This window comes from Bos taurus, chromosome 12, assembly GCF_002263795.3.
Source record: "Bos taurus isolate L1 Dominette 01449 registration number 42190680 breed Hereford chromosome 12, ARS-UCD2.0, whole genome shotgun sequence".
Taxonomy (NCBI): Eukaryota; Metazoa; Chordata; class Mammalia; order Artiodactyla; family Bovidae; genus Bos; species Bos taurus.
The window spans coordinates 37,060,322-37,080,378 of NC_037339.1; the positions used below are offsets into that span (position 1 = coordinate 37,060,322).

Genomic DNA, 20,057 nt, shown 5'->3' on the forward strand with positions numbered 1-20,057 from the left:
AATAGTATCTCATTTTTATTTGCATATATAAATTCCATCCATTTTTTTCTTACCTTTTATGGTATTCTTGTCCCAAATGTTTTTCATTTTTAATGTGATTTTGTTACCAAATTGAACTAGCTATGGTTATTTTTACTGCTTTTTTTCTTTAACATCAATGTCATAATTGTGTTTAAAAATGTATTCTGATACAAAGTTGAGATTTACTTATTCCTTTTATCACCTTACTGAAAGATTTGTGTAATTTTGCCTCAATGTTTAAGATATGAGTTCCTTTCAATGTTTATTGTAAAGAAGATTTAGTGTTGATGAACTTCCTCAGCTTTTCTTTTTCTGGGAAACCCTTTATTTTCCCTTCATATTTGAACAATAATAATTTGTTGGGCAGAGTATTCTTGACTGACTTTTTTTAAATTTTATCTTTCAGTACTTTGACTATATTATTCCACTCTCTCCTGGCCTTTAGAGTTTCTCCTGAGAAGTCTGTTGATATCCTAATGAGGGTTCTTTTGTAGATTACTATCTTTCTTTTTCCTGATTGCCTTTAAATTATTTCTTAGTCAAGGACTTTTTTTACCTTTTATTTTATTTTATTTTTTAATATTTACTTATTTGGCTGAGTGAGACTTATTTGCAGATCTTAGTTGCAGCATGTGGGATCAAGTTCCCTCTCCAGGGATCAAACCTGACCCCCTGCACTGGGAGCAAAGAGTTTTAGCCACTGGGCCATCAAGAAGTCCCATCATTGACTTCGATAGTTTTAATACAATGTGTTTTGTAGAAAGTCTTTTAATATTGTGGCAATCACGTGTTCTTTCATTTTCATGGACTTGTGTATCCAGTTCCTTCCCCATGTTTGGGAAAATCTTAGGTATTATTTCTTTAAATAAAATATATTTTACACTCCCTCTGTCCTCTTTTTTGGGGATACTGATTATCACAATGTTGTTCTTTCTAAAATAATTAAATTGAAATTTCATAGGATTTAAATTAAAAAAAAATCTCTCACCTCTTACACCTGTATTATTTCTCACAGAATTTAAGTTGTCATAAAACTTAATTTAGAAACAAATCTTAATTCTCTCACTTTCTTAAATATGTATTTTTTCAAAATTTCCATCTTTAAGCTTGCTATTTCTCTCTTTCATGTAATCTGCTAGATTTCCGGTGCTTTATAAGTCATTGTTTATTTCATTTATTTAGTTCCTCAATCTCAGAAGTTTTGTTTGGTTCTTTTGTAGAATTTAAATCTCTTTGGTAGATTTTTTTTTCACTCATAAATTATTTTCTGAGCTAATTAAATGGTCTTTCTGAGTTTTCTTGTAGTTCATTGTTTTTCTTTATGAAAGTTGTTTTGAATTCTCTATTACATAATATTTCATGGCTTAAATTTTGGTTTCTGAAGAATTCTCATTTTGTTTTCCTGTGGTTCTTCATGGTGTTTAATAATTAAAGTGTTCATCTGACATATGAAGTAGCAAACATCATTTTTTAGTTTTTTTTTTTTAAACTCAATTATGCTGGAGAAGGGAATGGCAGTCTGCTCCAGTATCCTTGCCTGGAGAATCCCATGGACAGACTGCTGCTGCTAAGTCGCTTCAGTTATGTCCGACTCTGTGCGACCCCATAGACAGCAGCCTACCGGGTCACAAAGAGTCCGACATGGCTGAATGACTAGCACTTTCACTTTCAAGGATTCAATAGGTTAGAGTAGAAATCTTTTGTTTTCCAGTAGGTAGCATTATAGGACAAATTTTCAGTTCAGTTCAGTCGCTCAGTGGTGTCTGACTCTGTGACCCCATGGACTGCAGCACACCAGGCTTCACCAACTCCCGGAGCTTACTCAAACTCATGTCCATGCAGTGGGTGATGCCATCCAACCACCTCATCCTCTATCATCCCCTTCTCCTCCGGCCTTCAATCTTTCCCATCATCAGGGTCTTTTCCAAGGAGTCAGTTCTTCAGATCAGGTGGCCAAAGGATTGGAGTTTCAACTTCAGCATCAAACCTTCCAATGAATATTCAGGACTGTTTTCCTTTAGGATTGACTGGTTGGATCTCCTTGCAGTCCAAGGAACTCTCAAGAGTCTTCTCCAACACCATAGTTCAAAAGCATCAATTCTTCGGCACTCAGCCTTCTTTATGGTAGAACTCTCACATCCATACATGACTATTGGAAAAACCATAGCTTTGACTAGACAGACCTTTGTTGACAAGTTTATCTGAACTCTGAGAATTATCAATTTTTACCTTTCCCTGCCTTTGTTATAGATGTTACAAGTAGCTTTGATGTCACCACTTTTGCATTCAGGGTCATTAGTGCCTTGCTCTTACCAGTGTCATTGCCATGTCCTGGAACACCAGGGTAGCAGCTCTCTTCACCACATCTATGGTTTCCTAGATTGTAGTCTTTGCCAATTTGTGGAGTGGAACAGTGTGAGAGGAAAACCAGGGTAGTGAGTGTCTCTACCATTACAGGAAAAGTGTCAAGTCTGTGGGTGTCACTGCTAAGAGTAGGGGAAGTGGTTGGAATTATGGGCACCTTAGTGGCAGGAGCAGCAGCACCGCTGCCAGTACTATCTGGTTCCCTGTAACTTTGGGTGCTACAGTTGGAGGCTAGTGTTTCATGCTTACCTCCCCTGATGCTATCTAGTTCTCTGGGAGTTGTAGGTTTAACGGCCATGGTTGGGATAAAAGGTTACAGATACTGCCTTTGCTCTTTCCCAGGTTCTGCCTCTGGGTGTTCCAGTCCATCCACCTTTAGATGTACATATGTGTGGAATTTTCCAGCATACTGGAATGTTGGGCAGAGGCACCTTAGTTGAATTATAGTTGTTTTACTGATTGTAGATTGAAGAAGAGAGACAAAGTAGCATCTCATAGTGCCATGATGGTGACATTACACCCTGACATCAAGTTTTAGTATGATCTTTTGATGATACCTCTTTCCAACATTTATCAAAACTATTGCCTCCATTTGGCATATTAATATAATAAACTTTAAATATATATTCCTATATCAAACCTTATAGTTTAAGAATTTTGCATCATGCTTGGTGATTTAATGACTATTATTTTTCCCTTTAGATGCTTATATCTGTTTCATAATGGAGATTGGTTTTCACTTTTATTTTTAGGAAAATTTTTGCTAGGTTTCAGTAGCAAATGAAAGAATTTTGCTAAAAATTGTTAGAATTTCTAGAGGCAAACCAAACTAACCATACTCTGTGTTTTTTAAGCATAAAATGCTTTATTGAAGTACATTAGACAAGAAACTTCATTATAGAGACTCATTATAAAGCTTGCTTGATCATAGTTGGAACAGTAGATAATCCAGTAAGATGGATGTTTGTCGGAGAGTGTGAAATTAACCACAAAAATTCGGTGTGAGGAGTACTAACTTATTGTTGTTTCTAGAGGTCCTATGGCCAGTAGCAAGCAGAAGAAGGAAGAAAGTCAATTGCAAGAGTGATAGAGAAGAGATGTGTTGAGTCCCCAGTGAATATGAAGCAAACAGGGCCCAGATTGTCTGCTTTCTGAGTTTACAAAAGAAGGAAAAAAAAATTTTTTTTAATCTTGTTTAGACAGTTTGCTTTTGCTTTACTATTATTAGTATACACAATTGAGCTTAATCATAATTGTTACAGGCTTCATATCAATGTTCTGACTTTAATATTTTTCTCATGCAAATTTTAAAGAGATAAGCTTAGAATCAGATAGAATCCTCACATTTTTTTAAAGGAAAAATCAAGTAGAAACAACTGAAGATCTTCCTATTTACAATCAAAATTGAATAATGCATCTATTTCAAATCATAGAGATTAATGCTTCAATCAAAGTTTTGAATCATGCAGCTATAGAGATGCTTATTATCCATCCATTAATTTCCTTGACCTGAACTACACAGCAGTCTGGCACACATTGGAAAATGACAATGGATTATAAGAAAATTAATTGGGAAATGATTGAAATTATAGCTACTATTTCAGATACAGTCTCTTTTCTTGGGCAATGTAATAAATCTCTGGCACTGGAAAGTACTTATGCGCCTTCAAACTTGTTTCCTTTTCCTTTCTTTTGAAAAAGTAATATATTCTTTTCAAAATTTTTATTTTATACTGGAGCATAGTTGATTAACATGTTGTGTTGGTTTCAGATGTACAGCAAAGTGGTTCATTTATACATATACATGCATGTATTCTATTTCAAATTGTCTCTTTCCATTTATGTTGTTACAGAATATTGAGAAGAGTTCCCTGTGATATACAGTAGCTTCTTGCTGGTTATCCATAAAAAAATAGTATATTCTTGGAAATATAGGTCAACAGGAGTTAAGTCTTTACATGCTTTAAGGATATGTGATGTTTCATATCTGTGCCATAAAATAGTCTTGAAGCACATTAACAACCTCACTATCCCCACAGACCATGATCCTGGGACATCTCACTGATAATCTCAACTTTTAGTGAACTGAGAAAACTAGAATATTAAAGAGCAGCAAGTTCAAGATCCCCAGTTATAAATGTAAGATATATGTTTGTCAGGGTGGAGAATGGGGTCGCGAAGAGTCGGACACGACTGAGCGACTTCACTTTCACTTTCATGCACTGGAGAAGGAAATGGCAACCCACTCCAGTGTTCTTGCCTGGAGAATCCCAGGGATGGGGGAGCCTGGTGGGCTGCCGTCCATGGGGTCGCACAGAGTTGGATACGACTGAAGCGACTTAGCAGCAGCAGCAGCAGCAGCAAAATCCTTCAGTTCAGTTCAGTTCAGTCGCTCAGTCATGTCCAATTCTTTGCGACCCCATGAACAGCAGCACGCTAGGCTTCCCTGTCCATCACCAATTCCCTGAGCTTACTCAAACTCATGTCCATTGAGTCGGTGATGCCATCCAACCATCTCATCCTGTGTCATCCCCTTTGCCTCCTGCCTTCAATATTTCCAGCATCAGGGTCTTTTCCAGTGAGTTCTTCGCATCAAGTGCCCAAAGTATTGGAGCTTCAGCTTCAGCATCAGTCCTTCCAACGAATATTCAGGACTGATTTCACTTGGGATTGACTGGTTGGATCTTCTTGCAGTCCAAGGGACTCTCAAGAGTCTTCTCCAAAACCACAGATCAAAAGCATCAATTCTTCGGTGCTCAGCTTTCTTTATGGTCCAACTCTCACATCCATACATGACTACAGGAAAAACCATAGCTTTGACTAAATGGACCTTTGTTGGCAAAGTAATGTCTTTGCTTTTAATATGCTATGTAGGTTGGTAATAGCTTTTCTTCCAAAGAGTAAGCGTCTTTTATTTTCATGGCTGCAGTCACCATCTTCAGTGATTTTGGAGCCCCCCAAAATAAAATCTGACACTGTTTCCACTGTTTCCCCATCTATTTACCATGAAGTGATGTGGCCAGGTGCCATAATCTTCATTTTCTGAATGTTGATTTTTAAGCCAACTTTTTCACTCTCCTCTTTCACTTTTATCAAGAGGTTCTTTATTCTTTGCTTTCTTCCATAAGAGTGGCGTCATCTGTATATCTGAGGTTATTGATATTTCTCCCAGAAATCTTGATTCCAGTGTGGGCTTCTTCCAGCCCAGCATTTCTCAAGTTGTATTCTGCATATAAGTTAAATAAACAGAGTGACAATATACAGCCTTGATGTACTCCTTTCCCAATTCGGAACCAGTCTGTTGCTCCATGTCTGGTTCTAACTGTTCCCTCTTGACCTGCCTACAGATTTCTCAGGAGGCAGGTAAGGTGGTCTGGTATTCTAATCTTTTGAAGAATTTTCCATAGTTTGTTGTGATCCACCCAGTCAAAGGCTTTGGCATAGTCAATAAAGTTGAAGTAGATGTTTTTCTGGAACTCTCTTGCTTTTTTGATGATCCAACGGATGTTGACAATTTGAACTCTGGTTCTTCTGCCTTTTCTAAATCCAGCTTGAACATCTGGAATTTCACAGATCACGTACTGTTGAAGCCTGGCTTGGAGAATTTTGAGCATTACTTTGCTAGCATGTGAGATGAGTGCAATTGTGCAATTAAAGTCCTTAACCTCACTGAAATACCTGTGAATTTAAGGATCTCTGTTTTAATCAGAGAAAACAACTGGGGTAACATAAGAAGTGGTTAGGAAGAGAATTTACATATCTCTGGGGGGCATGGGAAAGGAAAGCCAACAATGTGTATGGAGACATGTCCAGGTTGCAGAGTGGGAGCCATTCAGTCACATCAGAAGTGAAAGGACAAACTAGTTGTGCAAATCCAGAGATAGTATCTATGCCTGTAGAAGATGGCAACATGATATAAGTTGCATTGTTTTTATTATGTGAATGTACCCTTCCTGAAGCAAAAATGTGAAGCATACAGTAAAAGAGATATGCTAACTTAAATCTCCCCCTACACTCCATCTCTTGTCCTGAGCCACTCACTAATTTCATTGAAAATAGTTCCTCTACCTTTTCATTTTGCTTAACTTCTCTGGCTCTATGATTAACTTACAGATTAACTCATGATTAACTCAGTTACCTATTGTATTCATACATGGGAGCCTTTCTAAAGAGATTGCATGCTCCCAAAGCCTTTGGTGGGATAGCTGGACTTGTAGATGCAAGTCATGTGTTTCCTTAGGGTGTACTAGAAGCTATCACCTCAGTGGCTCAGATGGTAAGAAATCTACCTGTAATGCAGGGGACCTGGGTCAATCCTGAGTTGGGAAGACCTCTGGAGAAGGGAATGGCTACCCTTTCCAGTATTTTTGCCTGAGAATTCCATGGACAGAGGAACCTGGCAGGCTATATAGTCCACGGGGTTGCAAAGAGTCAGACATCACTGAGCGACTAACACTTTCACTTTCAGGGGTGGAAATGGAAGGCTAGTTCTAGGGTCAGGTCTGAGGCAGGACTTCCCCTGGGTTTAGTGGCTGTCATACCCTTATCAGTGTCATAGACTATCTCAATTTGCTGGAACAGAAGCTTTGAGGCCAGATCCAAGGTGTCTCTGTTTTCCTTTAAGCGTATATTTTCCCCTTCTCCCTCCACTGAGACTCCTGCATGAGAGTGGAGAACTGCTAAAGCTGGAGGGGCCCATGTGTATTTTATGGATTAGGATTATATACAGACAGAGATCTGAGCTGCCTCCATTGTACTGCCTGTACAAAGGCCAAACTTGTTTCTCTGCTCTGCTCAGACACAACCTTTGGTGCAAGTGCCTTTTTTTCCCTCATATCTGATCACTTCTCCCAGTCTCCTGTCACCCTTGCTCTATTATTGAACAGTACTCAAGGCAGGTGTGGTTTGTATTTGTATAAAGTCTCAGTGTGTACCAGGCATTACCTCTGGTTGAGCAGCCACCATCAGAAATCTGGGCAGCCTCTGAGGCACTACTTGAGGAAATGCCAACAATGGCTACTGCTGCTCCACCCAGATACCACCTGAGACTGGGCAGCCTCTACATCCTCTGGTCAAATCTTCTTCCAGGTTGTGGCTGTTCCAGATCAAGTACAATGCTGTGACATAGAGTGAACATGGCTAGAGCATTCACGTGACTGGGGAGCTGCCAGAACAGACCTCTCTCTGCCCTGCTGGAGGGAAGTCAGTAAGTGCTTTCTCCTCATGAGCAGAATTTAAGCTCCCCACTGTCCTACTGTTAGTCCCAGCACTTTTTCAACCAACAAAAGGGGCTTATTTCCCTTCAATTGGACTCAGGACTTGGATGCCCAAATTATGGCTTGAACCACTCACTCCCCGGGGAATGTAATCGCTTCTATCCTTTGCATTCCCTCTGAGGGGCAGAGCTCCTAGCTTGAATCCTTCTCTTCTTACCTGTTTGGTTACATGTATATCATTCTTACAGGCTTGGTTGTAATTTTTCTTCAGTTTCCACTTACTTTTTAGTGAGAATTTTTCCACATGTAGATATGTTTTTTATGTGTTCATAGGGAAGGGGAGCTTCATGGCCTTTTAATTCACTACCTTGATCAATTTCCGTTTTAAAAGCAGAACTAAACTGTAATACTTTTTTCTTCATAAATTTGTTTAAAATATACCATCTTCTATAGAATATACTTAAAAGCACCTGAGAGTTTATATTTTCCATGAGGTGATTTTCCCCCCCTTTTTGAAACTGTAAAATAAAATGAAGAGAAAAGTACTTCAAGAGTCTTCAGATTTGGGCTTTGTTCTTCATGACTGAATTTTCATATTGAAACCAAACTGTAAAACTTGGTATTAACTAAAACAGACTATGTCTCTATGTCTGAATAAAAACTAAGTAGATAAAATGTTTATTTTATTCACTCAAAATATGACTGTTTCTAGGAGAATTCCAGAGATTCAATTAGATCAATTGAGACATTGTGGGGAAAAAAAAATATTTCTCAGATTCAATAGAAGTTATCTAAGCCTGTAAAATTTTCTTTGAAAGTCACACAGCAATTAGAAAACATCACTCAGCTTAGTCTGGAACTTCAAGAATGGTAAAGAACTCAACACCTCAAATTTTTTCATATATATTATGTGAGTGATCAACTTTAACTTCAAGATTACATTCCAGGATATATGTATTATACCTTCATAAAAATGTAGTTATTTTTTCAAATGATCATTTTACAGTGATGTAAATAGTCTCATTTCTATAAAATGGTAGCTTTTCATATATGAATTTGAGAAACATATTTTTAAGCTCTTAATCAGAACTCTTTAATTTAGATGAGGCACCATGCTGAAAGATGAAAGGATATGCATAATCTAAGCCAGATCCAAAAATTTTATGGTAGCTTCTTATTATTTTAATCTTAATTTTGAGACATTTACTAAGTTTTAAACTTTCCCAGCTTCTTTTGGTTTTGAATCAATCTATTATTAATCAGATACATTTTATGAGAAATAATGGGCATGCCATTTTTGTATGAGCACATTAGTTTTCATGGAAACATATAGCAAATACTCTTTATGTTATTTCTTTTAACAGAATGTGTTATGAATTTTTTTAAAGTTACTTTATATAACTTAGATTTTATGTCACTGATAGCAACATAATGTTGGACTTCATAATACACAAATATGGCCTCCAAACGCAGGAAATGATGTGATCCTTTCCTATAAACAATCTATGAAACATGGCTTTAGTTTTAGATTTTTCTCTTGAACTTCAGTAGGAAAAATAATTTTTAACAGGATTCTTCTATGGTGTTTTGTGGCTAACTCTTTAAGGTTCACTAGAAACAGATTCAGTTGAGTGAGAAATAACCTTATGACTTCGAACTTTCACAAGTTACATAAAAATGTTTCTGGTGATCCCTTGAAAACTATATCTGAGACTTAACAGTAAGACGGTAGGTGTTGCAAGAGGGCAGCAGAGGGCAAACACACTGAAACCATACTCACAGAAAACTAGTCAATCTAATCACACTAGGACCACACTAGGCCTTGTCTAACTCAATGAAACTAAACCATGCCTGTGGGGCAACCCAAGACGGGCGGGTCATGGTGGAGAGATTTGACAGAATGTGGTCCACTGGAGAAGGGAATGGCAAACCACTTCAGTATTCTTGCCTTGAGAACCCCATGAACAGTATAAAAAGGCAAAGTGATAGGATACTGAAAGAGAAACTCCCCAGGTCAGTAGGTGCCCAATATGCTACTGGAGATCAGTGGAGAAATAACTCCAAAAAGAATGAAGGGATGGAGCCAAAGCAAAACAATACCCAGCTGTGGATGTGACTGGTGATAGAAGCAAGGTCCGATGCTGTAAAGAGCAATATTGCATTGGAACCTGGAATGTCAGGTCCATCAGGTCCATGAATCAAGGCAAATTGGAAGTGGTCAAACAAGAGATGACAAGAGTGAATGTCGACATTCTAGGAATCAGTGAACTGAAATGGACTAGAATGGGTGAATTTAACTCAGATGACCATTATATCTACTACTGTGGGCAGGAATCCCTCAGAAGAAATGGAGTGGCCATCATGGTCAACAAAAGAGTCTGAAATGCAGTACTTGGATGCAATCTCAAAAACTACAGAATGATCTCTGTTCGTTTCAAGGCAAACAATTCAATATCACAGTAATCCAAGTCTATGCCCTAACCAGTAATGCTGAAGAAGCTGAAGTTGAAGGGTTCTATGAAGATCTACAAGACCTTTTAGAACTAACACCCAAAAAAGATGTCCTTTTCATTACAGGGGACTGGAATGCAAAAGTAGGAAGTCAAGAAACACCTGGAGTAACAGGCAAATTTGGCCTTGGAATACGGAATGAAGCAGGGCAAAGACTAATAGAATTCTGCGAAGAAAATGCACTGGTCATAACAAACACCCTCTTCCAATAACACAAGGGAAGACTCTACACATGGACATCACCAGATGGTCAACACCAAAATCAGATTGATTATATTCTTTGCAGCTAAAGGTGGAGAAGCTCTATACAGTCAGCAAAAACAAGACGAGGAGCTGACTGTGGCTCAGACCATGAACTCCTTATTGCCAAATTCAGACTGAAACTGAAGAAAGTAGGGAAAACCACTAGACCATTCAGGTATGACCTAAATCAAATCCCTTATGATTATACAGTGGAAGTGAGAAATAGATTTAAGGGCCTAGATCTGATAGATAGAGTGCCTGATGAACTATGGATGGAGGTTTGTGACATTGTACAGGAGACAGGGATCAAGACCATCCCTATGGAAAAGAAATGCAAAAAAGCAAAATGGCTTTCTGGGGAGGCTTTACAAATAGCTGTGAAAAGAAGAGAAGCAAAAAGCAAAGGAGAAAAGGAAAGATATAAACATCTGAATGCAGAGTTCCAAAGAATAGCAAGAAGAGATAAGAAAGCCTTCTTCAGCGATCAATGCAAAGAAATAGAGGAAAACAACAGCATGGGAAAGACTAGGGATCTCTTCAAAAAAATCAGAGATACCCAAGGAATATTTCATGCAAAGATGAGCTCGATAAAGGACAGAAATTGTATGGACCTAACAGAAGCAGAAGATATTCAGAAAAGATGGCAAGAATACACAGAAGAACTGTACAAAAAAGATCTTCACGACCCAGATAATCACGATGGTATGATCACTGACCTAGAGCCAGACATCCTGGAATGTGAAGTCAAGTGGGCCTTAGAAAGCATCACTACAAACAAAGGTAGTGGAGGTGATGACATTCCAGTTGAGCTATTCCAAATCCTGAAAGATGATGCTGTGAAAGTGCTTCACTCAATATGCCAGCAAATTTGGAAAACTCAGCAGTGGCCACAGGACTGGAAAAGATCAGTTTTCATTCCAATCCCAAAGAAAGGCAATGCCAAAGAATGCTCAAACTACCACACAATTACACTCATCTCACACGCTAGTAAATTAATGCTCAAAATTCTCCAAGCCAGGCTTCAGCAATATGTGAACCGTGATCTTCCAGATGTTCAGGCTGGTTTTAGAAAAGGCAGAGGAACCAGAGATCAAATTGCCAACATCCTCTGGATCATAGAAAAAGCAAGAGAGTCCCAGAAAAACATCTATTTCTGCTTTATTGACTATGCCAAAGCCTTTGACTGTGTGGATCACAATAAACTGTGGAAAATTCTTCAAGAGATGGGAATACCAGACCACCCGATCTGCCTCTTGAGAAATTTGTGTGCAGGTCAGGAAGCAACAGTTAGAACTAGATATGGAACAACGGACTGGTTCCAAATAGGAAAAGGAGTTCGTCAAGGCTGTATATTGTCACCCTGCTTATTTAACTTATATGCAGAGTACATCATGAGAAATGCTGGACTGGAAGAAACACAAGCTGGAATCAAGATTGCCAGGAGAAATATCAATAACCTCAGATATGCAGATGACACCACTCTTGTGGCAGAAAGTGAAGAGGAACTCAAAAGCCTCTTGATGAAATCGAAAGTGGAGAGTGAAAAAGTTGGCTTAAAGCTCAACATTCAGAAAACGAAGATCATGGCATCCGGTCCCACCACTTCATGGGAGATAGATGGGGAAACGGTGGAAACAGTGTCAGACTTTATTTTTCTGGGCTCCAAAATCACTGCAGATGGTGACTGCAGCCATGAAATTAAAAGACACTTACTCCTTGGAAGGAAAGTTATGAACAACCTAGATAGCATATTCAAAAGCAGAGACATTACTTTGCCAACAAAGGTTCATCTAGTCTAGGCTATGGTTTTTCCAGTGGTCATGTATGGATGTGAGAGTTGGACTGTGAAGAAGGCTGAGCGCTGAAGAATTGATGCTTTTGAACCTTGGTGTTGGAGAAGACTCTTGAGAGTCCCCTGGACTGCAAGGAGATCCAACCAGTCCATTCTGAAGGAGATCAGCCCTGGGATTTCTTTGGAGGGAATGATGCTCAAGCTGAAACTCCAGTACTTTGGCCACCTCATGCAAAGAGTTGACTCATTGGAAAAGACTCTGATGTTGGGAGGGATTGGGGGCAGGAGGAGAAGGCGATGACAGAGGATGAGATGGCTGGATGGCATCACTGACTCGATGGACGTGGGTCTGGGTGAACTCTAGGAGTTGGTGATGGACAGGGAGGCCTGGTGTGCTGTGATTCATGGGGTCGCAAAGAGTTGGACACGACTGAGCGACTGATCTGATCTGATATGAAGTGGAAAAAGTCGTGTCTCAAAATTCTATAATGCTGTAAAAAATAAATTATATCATGTTGGCCAGGCTTAGTGAGAGCATAATTGAAAAACTAAACAGGAGAGTGATTTGACACTGGTGAGATCTTGCTAAGCTATTAGGTCAAAGTTGTGCTGACAGAGAGCTGTACCTGAGAACCCGATAGAACTTTCGCATTGAACTGTGGATTTGGCCATAGAAATTTTCCTAGATCAATCAACTAAAAATATTACATTTAGGTTCATGTAAACATTGCACAAGCATTAGATATATGATATTGATTTCATATATCATTTAATATATGATATTTAATAGTAATGAGTAAGCTTTACAAATTCTATACCTCTCTAAATTTCTTACTATATGGTATGTAACTGAGATATTGAGAAAAGAAACTATTCAGATATAAATCCAGATTTTGAAATGTCTGAAATATATGTATGTGTATATAGGGCCTTTCTGATGGCTGAGCAGGTAAAGAATCCACCTACAATGCAAGAGACACAGGAGATGTTGTTGGTTCGATCCCTGGGTTGGGACGATCCCTTGGAGGAGGAAATTGCAATCCACTCCAGTACTCCTGCCTGGGAAAATCTTATGGACAGAGGAGCCTGGTGGGCTACAATTCATGGGGTTGCAGTGTCGGACACGACTGAGTGACTGAGCATGCATGCACATCAGATAGTATGAGAAATTCAACTGAGTTTTTCTTTTTGAGAATTGTTTTAGCTATTTAAAATTAAAAAAAAATTTTAATATGAATTTATTTTATTTTTTTATTATTTTTTTAATTTAATTTTATTTTTAAACTTTACAATATTGTATTGGTTTTGCCATACATCAACATGAATTCACCACAGGTATGCACGTGTTCCCCATCCTGAACCCCCCTCCCTCCTCCCTCCCCATACCATCTCTCTGGGTCAAATCAGTGCACCAGCCCCAAGCATCCAGTATCATGTTTTAGCTATTTTAAGTTCTTTACAAATGAGAGTGAAGTTGTGCAGTGATTAGAACTCGTACGTACTGCTGATGAGAGTTTAAAATGGTACAACCACTTTGTAAAGTTGAAGTGTTTCATCTAGTTATACATACACATATGAGACAGTCATTCTATTCATATAGACGATTGAAGAAAAATGAAAGCATATGCTGACAAAAAAAAACCTTGTTTGTAAACGTGGATTAGTTTAATATATGTGTGTGTGCTCAGTTGTGTCCGATTCTTTGCGACCCTATGGGCTGTAGTCCTAAATTCCTCTGTCCATGGGATTCTCCAGGCAAGAATGGGTTTCCATTTCCTCCTCCACAAGATCTGCCCAACCCAGGGGTTGAACTCACATCTCTGGCATCTCCCGCATTGGCAGGCGGATTCTTTATCTGTGAGTCACCTTATAAACAATAGAAAAAAAAAAAAAAACAATTGACTATCCACAAGTTGATGAATAAATTAGATGTAGTGTATACATACAAAGGAATGTTATTTAATGTTAAAAATGTAACAAATTAATATCAAGAACAATGTGTTAAGTGATTTTATTTATATAATATTCTGGAAAAGGCAAAATTATAAGGACAAAAAATTTTGCTTAGAAGTGAGAATAAGAGGAAATATAAAAATTGGCAAGGAAGAACTGTTTATTGTGGTGATGTTTACATGATTGATGTTTGTGTCAAAAATTTATAAACCTGATCAAAAAGGGTAATTTATGATATGAAGATTTAAGCTCAATTAACTTTAAAAAACAAGTGGTTAAAGTCCATTAGACAGGGTCATTTTTCCACTTAACTCTATTTGTGAACTTGACATGCAGTGTGGTAAGTTTTGAGGCAATAGTGGCAAACCAATTAGACAAAAATTTTGGCTTTTATGAAACTCACATTCTAATGAGGAAAAGCCTAATAAATAAATATATAAATCAGTTAAGTATATACTATTTTACATGGTGATAAAGACTACAAAATAAAGTAAAATTATCAAAATGCAATGAACTACAATGCAATTATAAAAATCATTAACTTTTTGGTAGCAACTTTCAGATTTTCTATGTATAATATTGTGTCTCCTGCAAACAGTGACAGTTTCTCTTCTTCTTTTCCAGTTTGGATTCCTTTTATTTCATTTCCCTTGGACTGCCATAGCTACAGCTTCTAAAACTATGTTAAATAAAAGTGTCAAGAGTGAACATTCTTGTCTTGTTCCTGATCTTGGAGGAAATGCTTTTAGCTTTTCACAGTTGAGTATGATGTTTTCTGTAGGTCTGTCATATATGGTCCTTATTATGTTGAGGTTTGTTTCCTCTATGCTCACTTTCTGGGGAACTTTTTTCTTAAATAGGTGCTGAATTTTTTGTTCTTTTTGAGAACTTCTTGAAGAAAGAAAGTAAATGTGTTGCTCAGTCATGTCCAACTCTTTGTGACCCCATGGACTATAACCTGTTAGGATCCTCTGTCCATGAAATTCTCCAGGCAAGAATACTGAAGTGGGTTGCTATTCCCTTCTCCAGGGAATATTCCTGTCTCAGGGACTGAATTGGAATCTCCTGCATTGCAATAAGAGTATTTACCATCTGAGTCACATGATATAATTAGATACTCTAAATTACTGCAGTGTAAGTCCACATACCACCTCAGTTATATGATGTGCCTATTGATTTCACTTGTAAATATTATATGTATATATTTGTAAGTATACATACAATTTATGGAGTCAAATACATTTACTTTTTTCTTTATCAATGCAAAGAAATAGAGGAAAACAACAGAATGGGAAAGACTACGGATCTCTTCAAGAAAATCAGAGATACCAAAGGAAAATTTCATGCAAAGATGAGCTCGATAAAGGACAGAAGTGGTATGGACCTAAGAGAAGCAGAAGATATTAAGAAGAGATGGCAAGAATACACAGAAGAACTGTACAAAAAAGATCTTCACGACCCAGATAATCACAATGGTGTGATCACTGACCTAGAGCCAGACATCCTGGAATTTGAAGTCAAGTGGGCCTTAGAAAGCATCACTACGAACAAAGCTAGTGGAGGTGATTGAATTCCAGTTGAACTATTCCAAATCCTGAAAGATGGTGCTGTGAAAGTGCTTCACTCAATATGCCAGCAAATTTGGAAAACTCAGCAGTGGCCACAGGACTGGAAAAGGTCAGTTTTCATTCCAATCCCAAAGAAAGGCAATGCCAAAGAATGCTCAAACTACCACACAATTGCACTCATCTCACACGCTAGTAAATTAATGCTCAAAATTCTCCAAGCCAGGCTTCAGCAATATGTGAACCGTGAACTTCCAGATGTTCAGGCTGGTTTTAGAAAAGGCAGAGGAACCAGAGATCAAATTGCCAACATCCTCTGGATCATAGAAAAAGCAAGAGAGTCCCAGAAAAACATCTATTTCTGCTTTATTGACTATGCCAAAGCCTTTGACTGTGTGGATCACAATAAACTGTGGAAAATTCTTCAAGAGATGGGAATACCAGACCACCCGATCTGCCTCTTGAGAAATTTGTATGCAGGCCAGGAAGCAACAGTTAGAACTGGACATGGAACAACAGACTGGTTCCAAATAGGAAAAGGAGTACATCAAGGCTGTATATTGTCACCCTGCTTATTTAACTTCTATGCAGAGTACATCATGAGAAACGCTGGACTGGAAGAAACACAAGCTGGAATCAAGATTGCCAGGAGAAATATCAATAACCTCAGATATGCAGATGACACCACCCTTATGGCAGAAAGTGAAGAGGAACTCAAAAGCCTCTTGATGAAAGTGAAAGAGGAGAGTGAAAAAATTGGCTTAAAGCTCAACATTCAGAAAACGAAGATCATGGCATCTGGTCCCACCACTTCATGGGAAATAGATGGGGAAACAGTGGAAACAGTGTCAGACTTTATTTTTCTGGGCTCCAAAATCACTACAGTTGGTGACTGCAGAGCCATGAAATTAAAAGACGCTTACTCCTTGGAAGGAAGGTCATGACCAATCTAGATAGCATATTCAAAAGCAGAGACATTACTTTGCCAACAAAGGTTCGTCTAGTCAAGGCTATGGTTTTTCCTGTGGTCATGTATGGATGTGAGAGTTGGACTGTGAAGAAGGCTGAGCGCTGAAGAATTGATGCTTTTGAACTGTGGTGTTGGAGAAGACTCTTGAGAGTCCCTTGGACTGCAAGGAGATCATTCTGAAGGAGATCAGCCCTGAGATTTCTTTGGAGGGAATGATGCTAAAGCTGAAACTCCAGTACTTTGGCCACCTCATGCGAAGAGTTGACTCATTGGAAAAGACTCTGATGCTGGGAGGGATTGAGGCAGGAGGAGAAGGGGATGACAGGATGAGATGGCTGGATGGCAACACTGACTCGATGGACGTGAGTCTGGGTGAACTCCGGCAGTTGGTGATGGACAGGGAGGCCTGGCGTGCTGCGATTCATGGGGTCGCAAAGAGTCGGACACGACTGAGCGACTGATCTGATCTCTGATATTCCCAAAACTTTCTGAAGTCCTTAAATATTTTCTTGCAAGACTTTTTAAAATAGTTTTTATTCATTATTTTACCCACTTCTATATAATTGGTGCATTCTATGAGTTAAGTATCCAATTTTTGTGTATAAATTTAATACAAATAATATGTAATTATATTTAATGAACAATTCCTTTTCATTAAAAAAAAATTTGCCATGGATTTCTTACATTTATTTACCTTCAAGATTTGTCCCCTCTGCTGGCTCAGATGGTAAAGCGTCTGCCTACAATGCAGGAGACCCAGGTTCGATCCCTGGGTTGGGAAGATCCTCTGGAGAAGGAAATGGCAACCCACTTCAGTACTCTTGCCTGGAAAATCCCACGAATGGAGGAGTGTGGTAGGCTACAGTCCATGAGGTTGCAAGGAGTCAGACAGGACTGAACGACTTCACTTTCACTTTTCATTTTCTTAATTTAAATCCTCCCTACTCTGAAAATTTCCCAACCCCCACCTCCTCCAAATCAACTCTGGGTCAAGGAATTTTATACAAGTGAATCTTCTGAGAAGTCAAGAAACAAAGTGGAAAAAATAGAGAGAGAGAGAAGGGAGAAAAACCAACAAATTTTATATAAATAGATAATTTACCACCGTGGGCCACTGGGGCAAGATCTCCCTGGGGACCATGTTGATCTTGTCTCATAAATATCTCACCTGAAACTGGGGAGGCTAAGGTATTATCCAAAGAATCTCAGAGCACTGAGGAAAATGTCTACATGGAGGCGATGAGAGACACATGCTTGTGGTGGGAAACTGTGCTTGTGACTACTGGGTAGAGAAATTAAAAGAGCCTTCCTTCTATGGCACCTTTTAGCAATACGTAATTGGGTTTTTCAGTGAATATTAATATTTTCTGAACATCTTCACTTTTTATTAAGCTTCCCACAACCATCAAATAAACACAGCTCTGTAAAATGAAGAAATAGATACCCAGTGAATGTATATATTTTAGTAAAAGGATGTAGACTCTAATTGCTAAGATACTATTAAGACTAATATTTTTATGTCTAGTATTTCATGCTAACTTGATTATTACAGGAAATCTAAGGAAAGCAGGAAAGATATGTATCAAGAATATGAATCCTCATACTACTCATTTCCTCTTTTACTTGGACTCAATATTCCTCTTTCCCACGGTCACAAACTCAATCTGTGCCCACCTGAAATTAGAGAATAATATCTATAGTTTTCTAATATCTTCAATAATCTCTCTGAAAATTGGCTTCATTTTGTCTTAGACATAAATTGAATATTCATTATGGAAATTATTTCCTCTTTAATTCTTCAAAATAAAGGTTATTTGTTTTTCTTTACCCTCTGGCATGTACTTCAGATATTTTTGTTCCCTTCTGTTACTATTTATATTATGTTCTCTTTCATTCTATCACTTCAGTTTAGTTGCTCAGTCATGTTCGACTCTTTGTGATGCCATGGACTATAGCACACCAGGCTTCCCTATCCATCACCAACTCCCAGAGCTTGCTCAAACTCATGTCCTCAATTCGGTGATGTCATCCAACCATCTCATTATCTGTCCTTCCCTTCTCCTCCCACCTTCAACCTTTCCCGGCATCAGGCTCTTTTTCAAGGAGTCAGTTCTTCGCATCAGGTGGCCAAAGGATTGGAGTTTCAGCTTCAGCATCAATCCTTCCAATAAATATTGAGGACTGATTTCCTTTAGGATGGACTGGTTTGATCTTGCAGTCAAAGGGACTCTCTAGAATCTTTTCCAATACCACTGTTCAAAAGCATCAATTCTTCGGCGCTCAGTTCTCTTTAATGTCCAACTCTCACATCCATATAGAAAGTGAAAGTGAAGTCGCTCAGTCGTGTCCACCTCTTTGCAACCCCATGGACTGTAGCCTACCAGGTTCCTCCATCCATGGGATTTTCCAGGCAAGAATACTGGAGTGGGTTGCCATTTCCTTCTCCAGGAGATCTTCCCTACCCAGGGATTGACCTGGATCTCCCGCATTGTAGGTAGACGCTTTACAGCCTGAACCACCAGGGAAGCCACCTCCATGCATATATGACTACTGGAAAAACCATAGCTTTGACTAGATGGACCTTTGTTGATGAAGTAATGTCTCTGCTTTTTAATATACTGTCTAGGTTGGTCATAGCTTTTCTTCCAAGGAGCAAACGTTTTTTAATTTCATGGCTGCAGTCACCATATGCAGTGATTTTGGAACCCAAGAAAATAAAAAAGTCTGTCACTGTTTCCATTGTTTCACCATCTATTTTCTATGAAGTGATGGGACTAGATGCCATGATACTAGTTTTTTGAACTAAGAATATTTCATTCTATTCCCCTTTCTAAAACATTTTTATTCAACTTCTTTCACAAATATAAATATCTTGGTTTTGGGGAGATTCAAGATGACTGAAGGTGATTTTTCTCAACTCTCTTATCCTACTTTTAGTGCAATATCTCTGACCCTCAATGAAGAGTCTTGGGGACAAACTGGTAGATATGTAATTATTCACACTGGAGGTAAGCTTCATTGGCACTCTACTCTGTTATATCAGGTTACACATGGCTGTTAATAAGATGTTTAGTTAGCAACTGGTTTCTCCTTAGCCTCATTGTTGTCAGATTTTTTTATTCATGCATTATTTCATCATAGGGTAGAAGAATTGTGGGTCTCTTATCTCCTAGAGAAGAGAGCTTCCCTGGTGGCTCAGATGGTAAAGTGTGTGCCTACAATACGGGAGACCTGGGTTCAGTCCCTGGGTTGGGAAGATCTCCTGGAGAAGGAAATGGCAACCCACTCCAGTATTCTTGCCTGGAAAATCCCATGGATGGAGAAACCTGGTAGGCTACAGTCCATGGGGTCGCAAAGAGTCGGACACGACTGAACGACTTCACTTTTTTTCTTTCCTTCCTAGAAGAGCTTCATCCTGGTTT

At 38.6% G+C, this 20,057-nt stretch overlaps 1 non-coding gene across 1 annotated transcript; it reads left to right on the top strand.

The window, feature by feature from the left end:
* The first annotated feature begins 17,341 nt into the window (after positions 1–17,341).
* TRNAC-ACA (transfer RNA cysteine (anticodon ACA)) lies at positions 17,342–17,416 on the top strand. The gene has a single exon. It is a non-coding gene; the product is annotated as a tRNA-Cys (tRNA).
* The last annotated feature ends 2,641 nt before the right edge of the window (positions 17,417–20,057 follow it).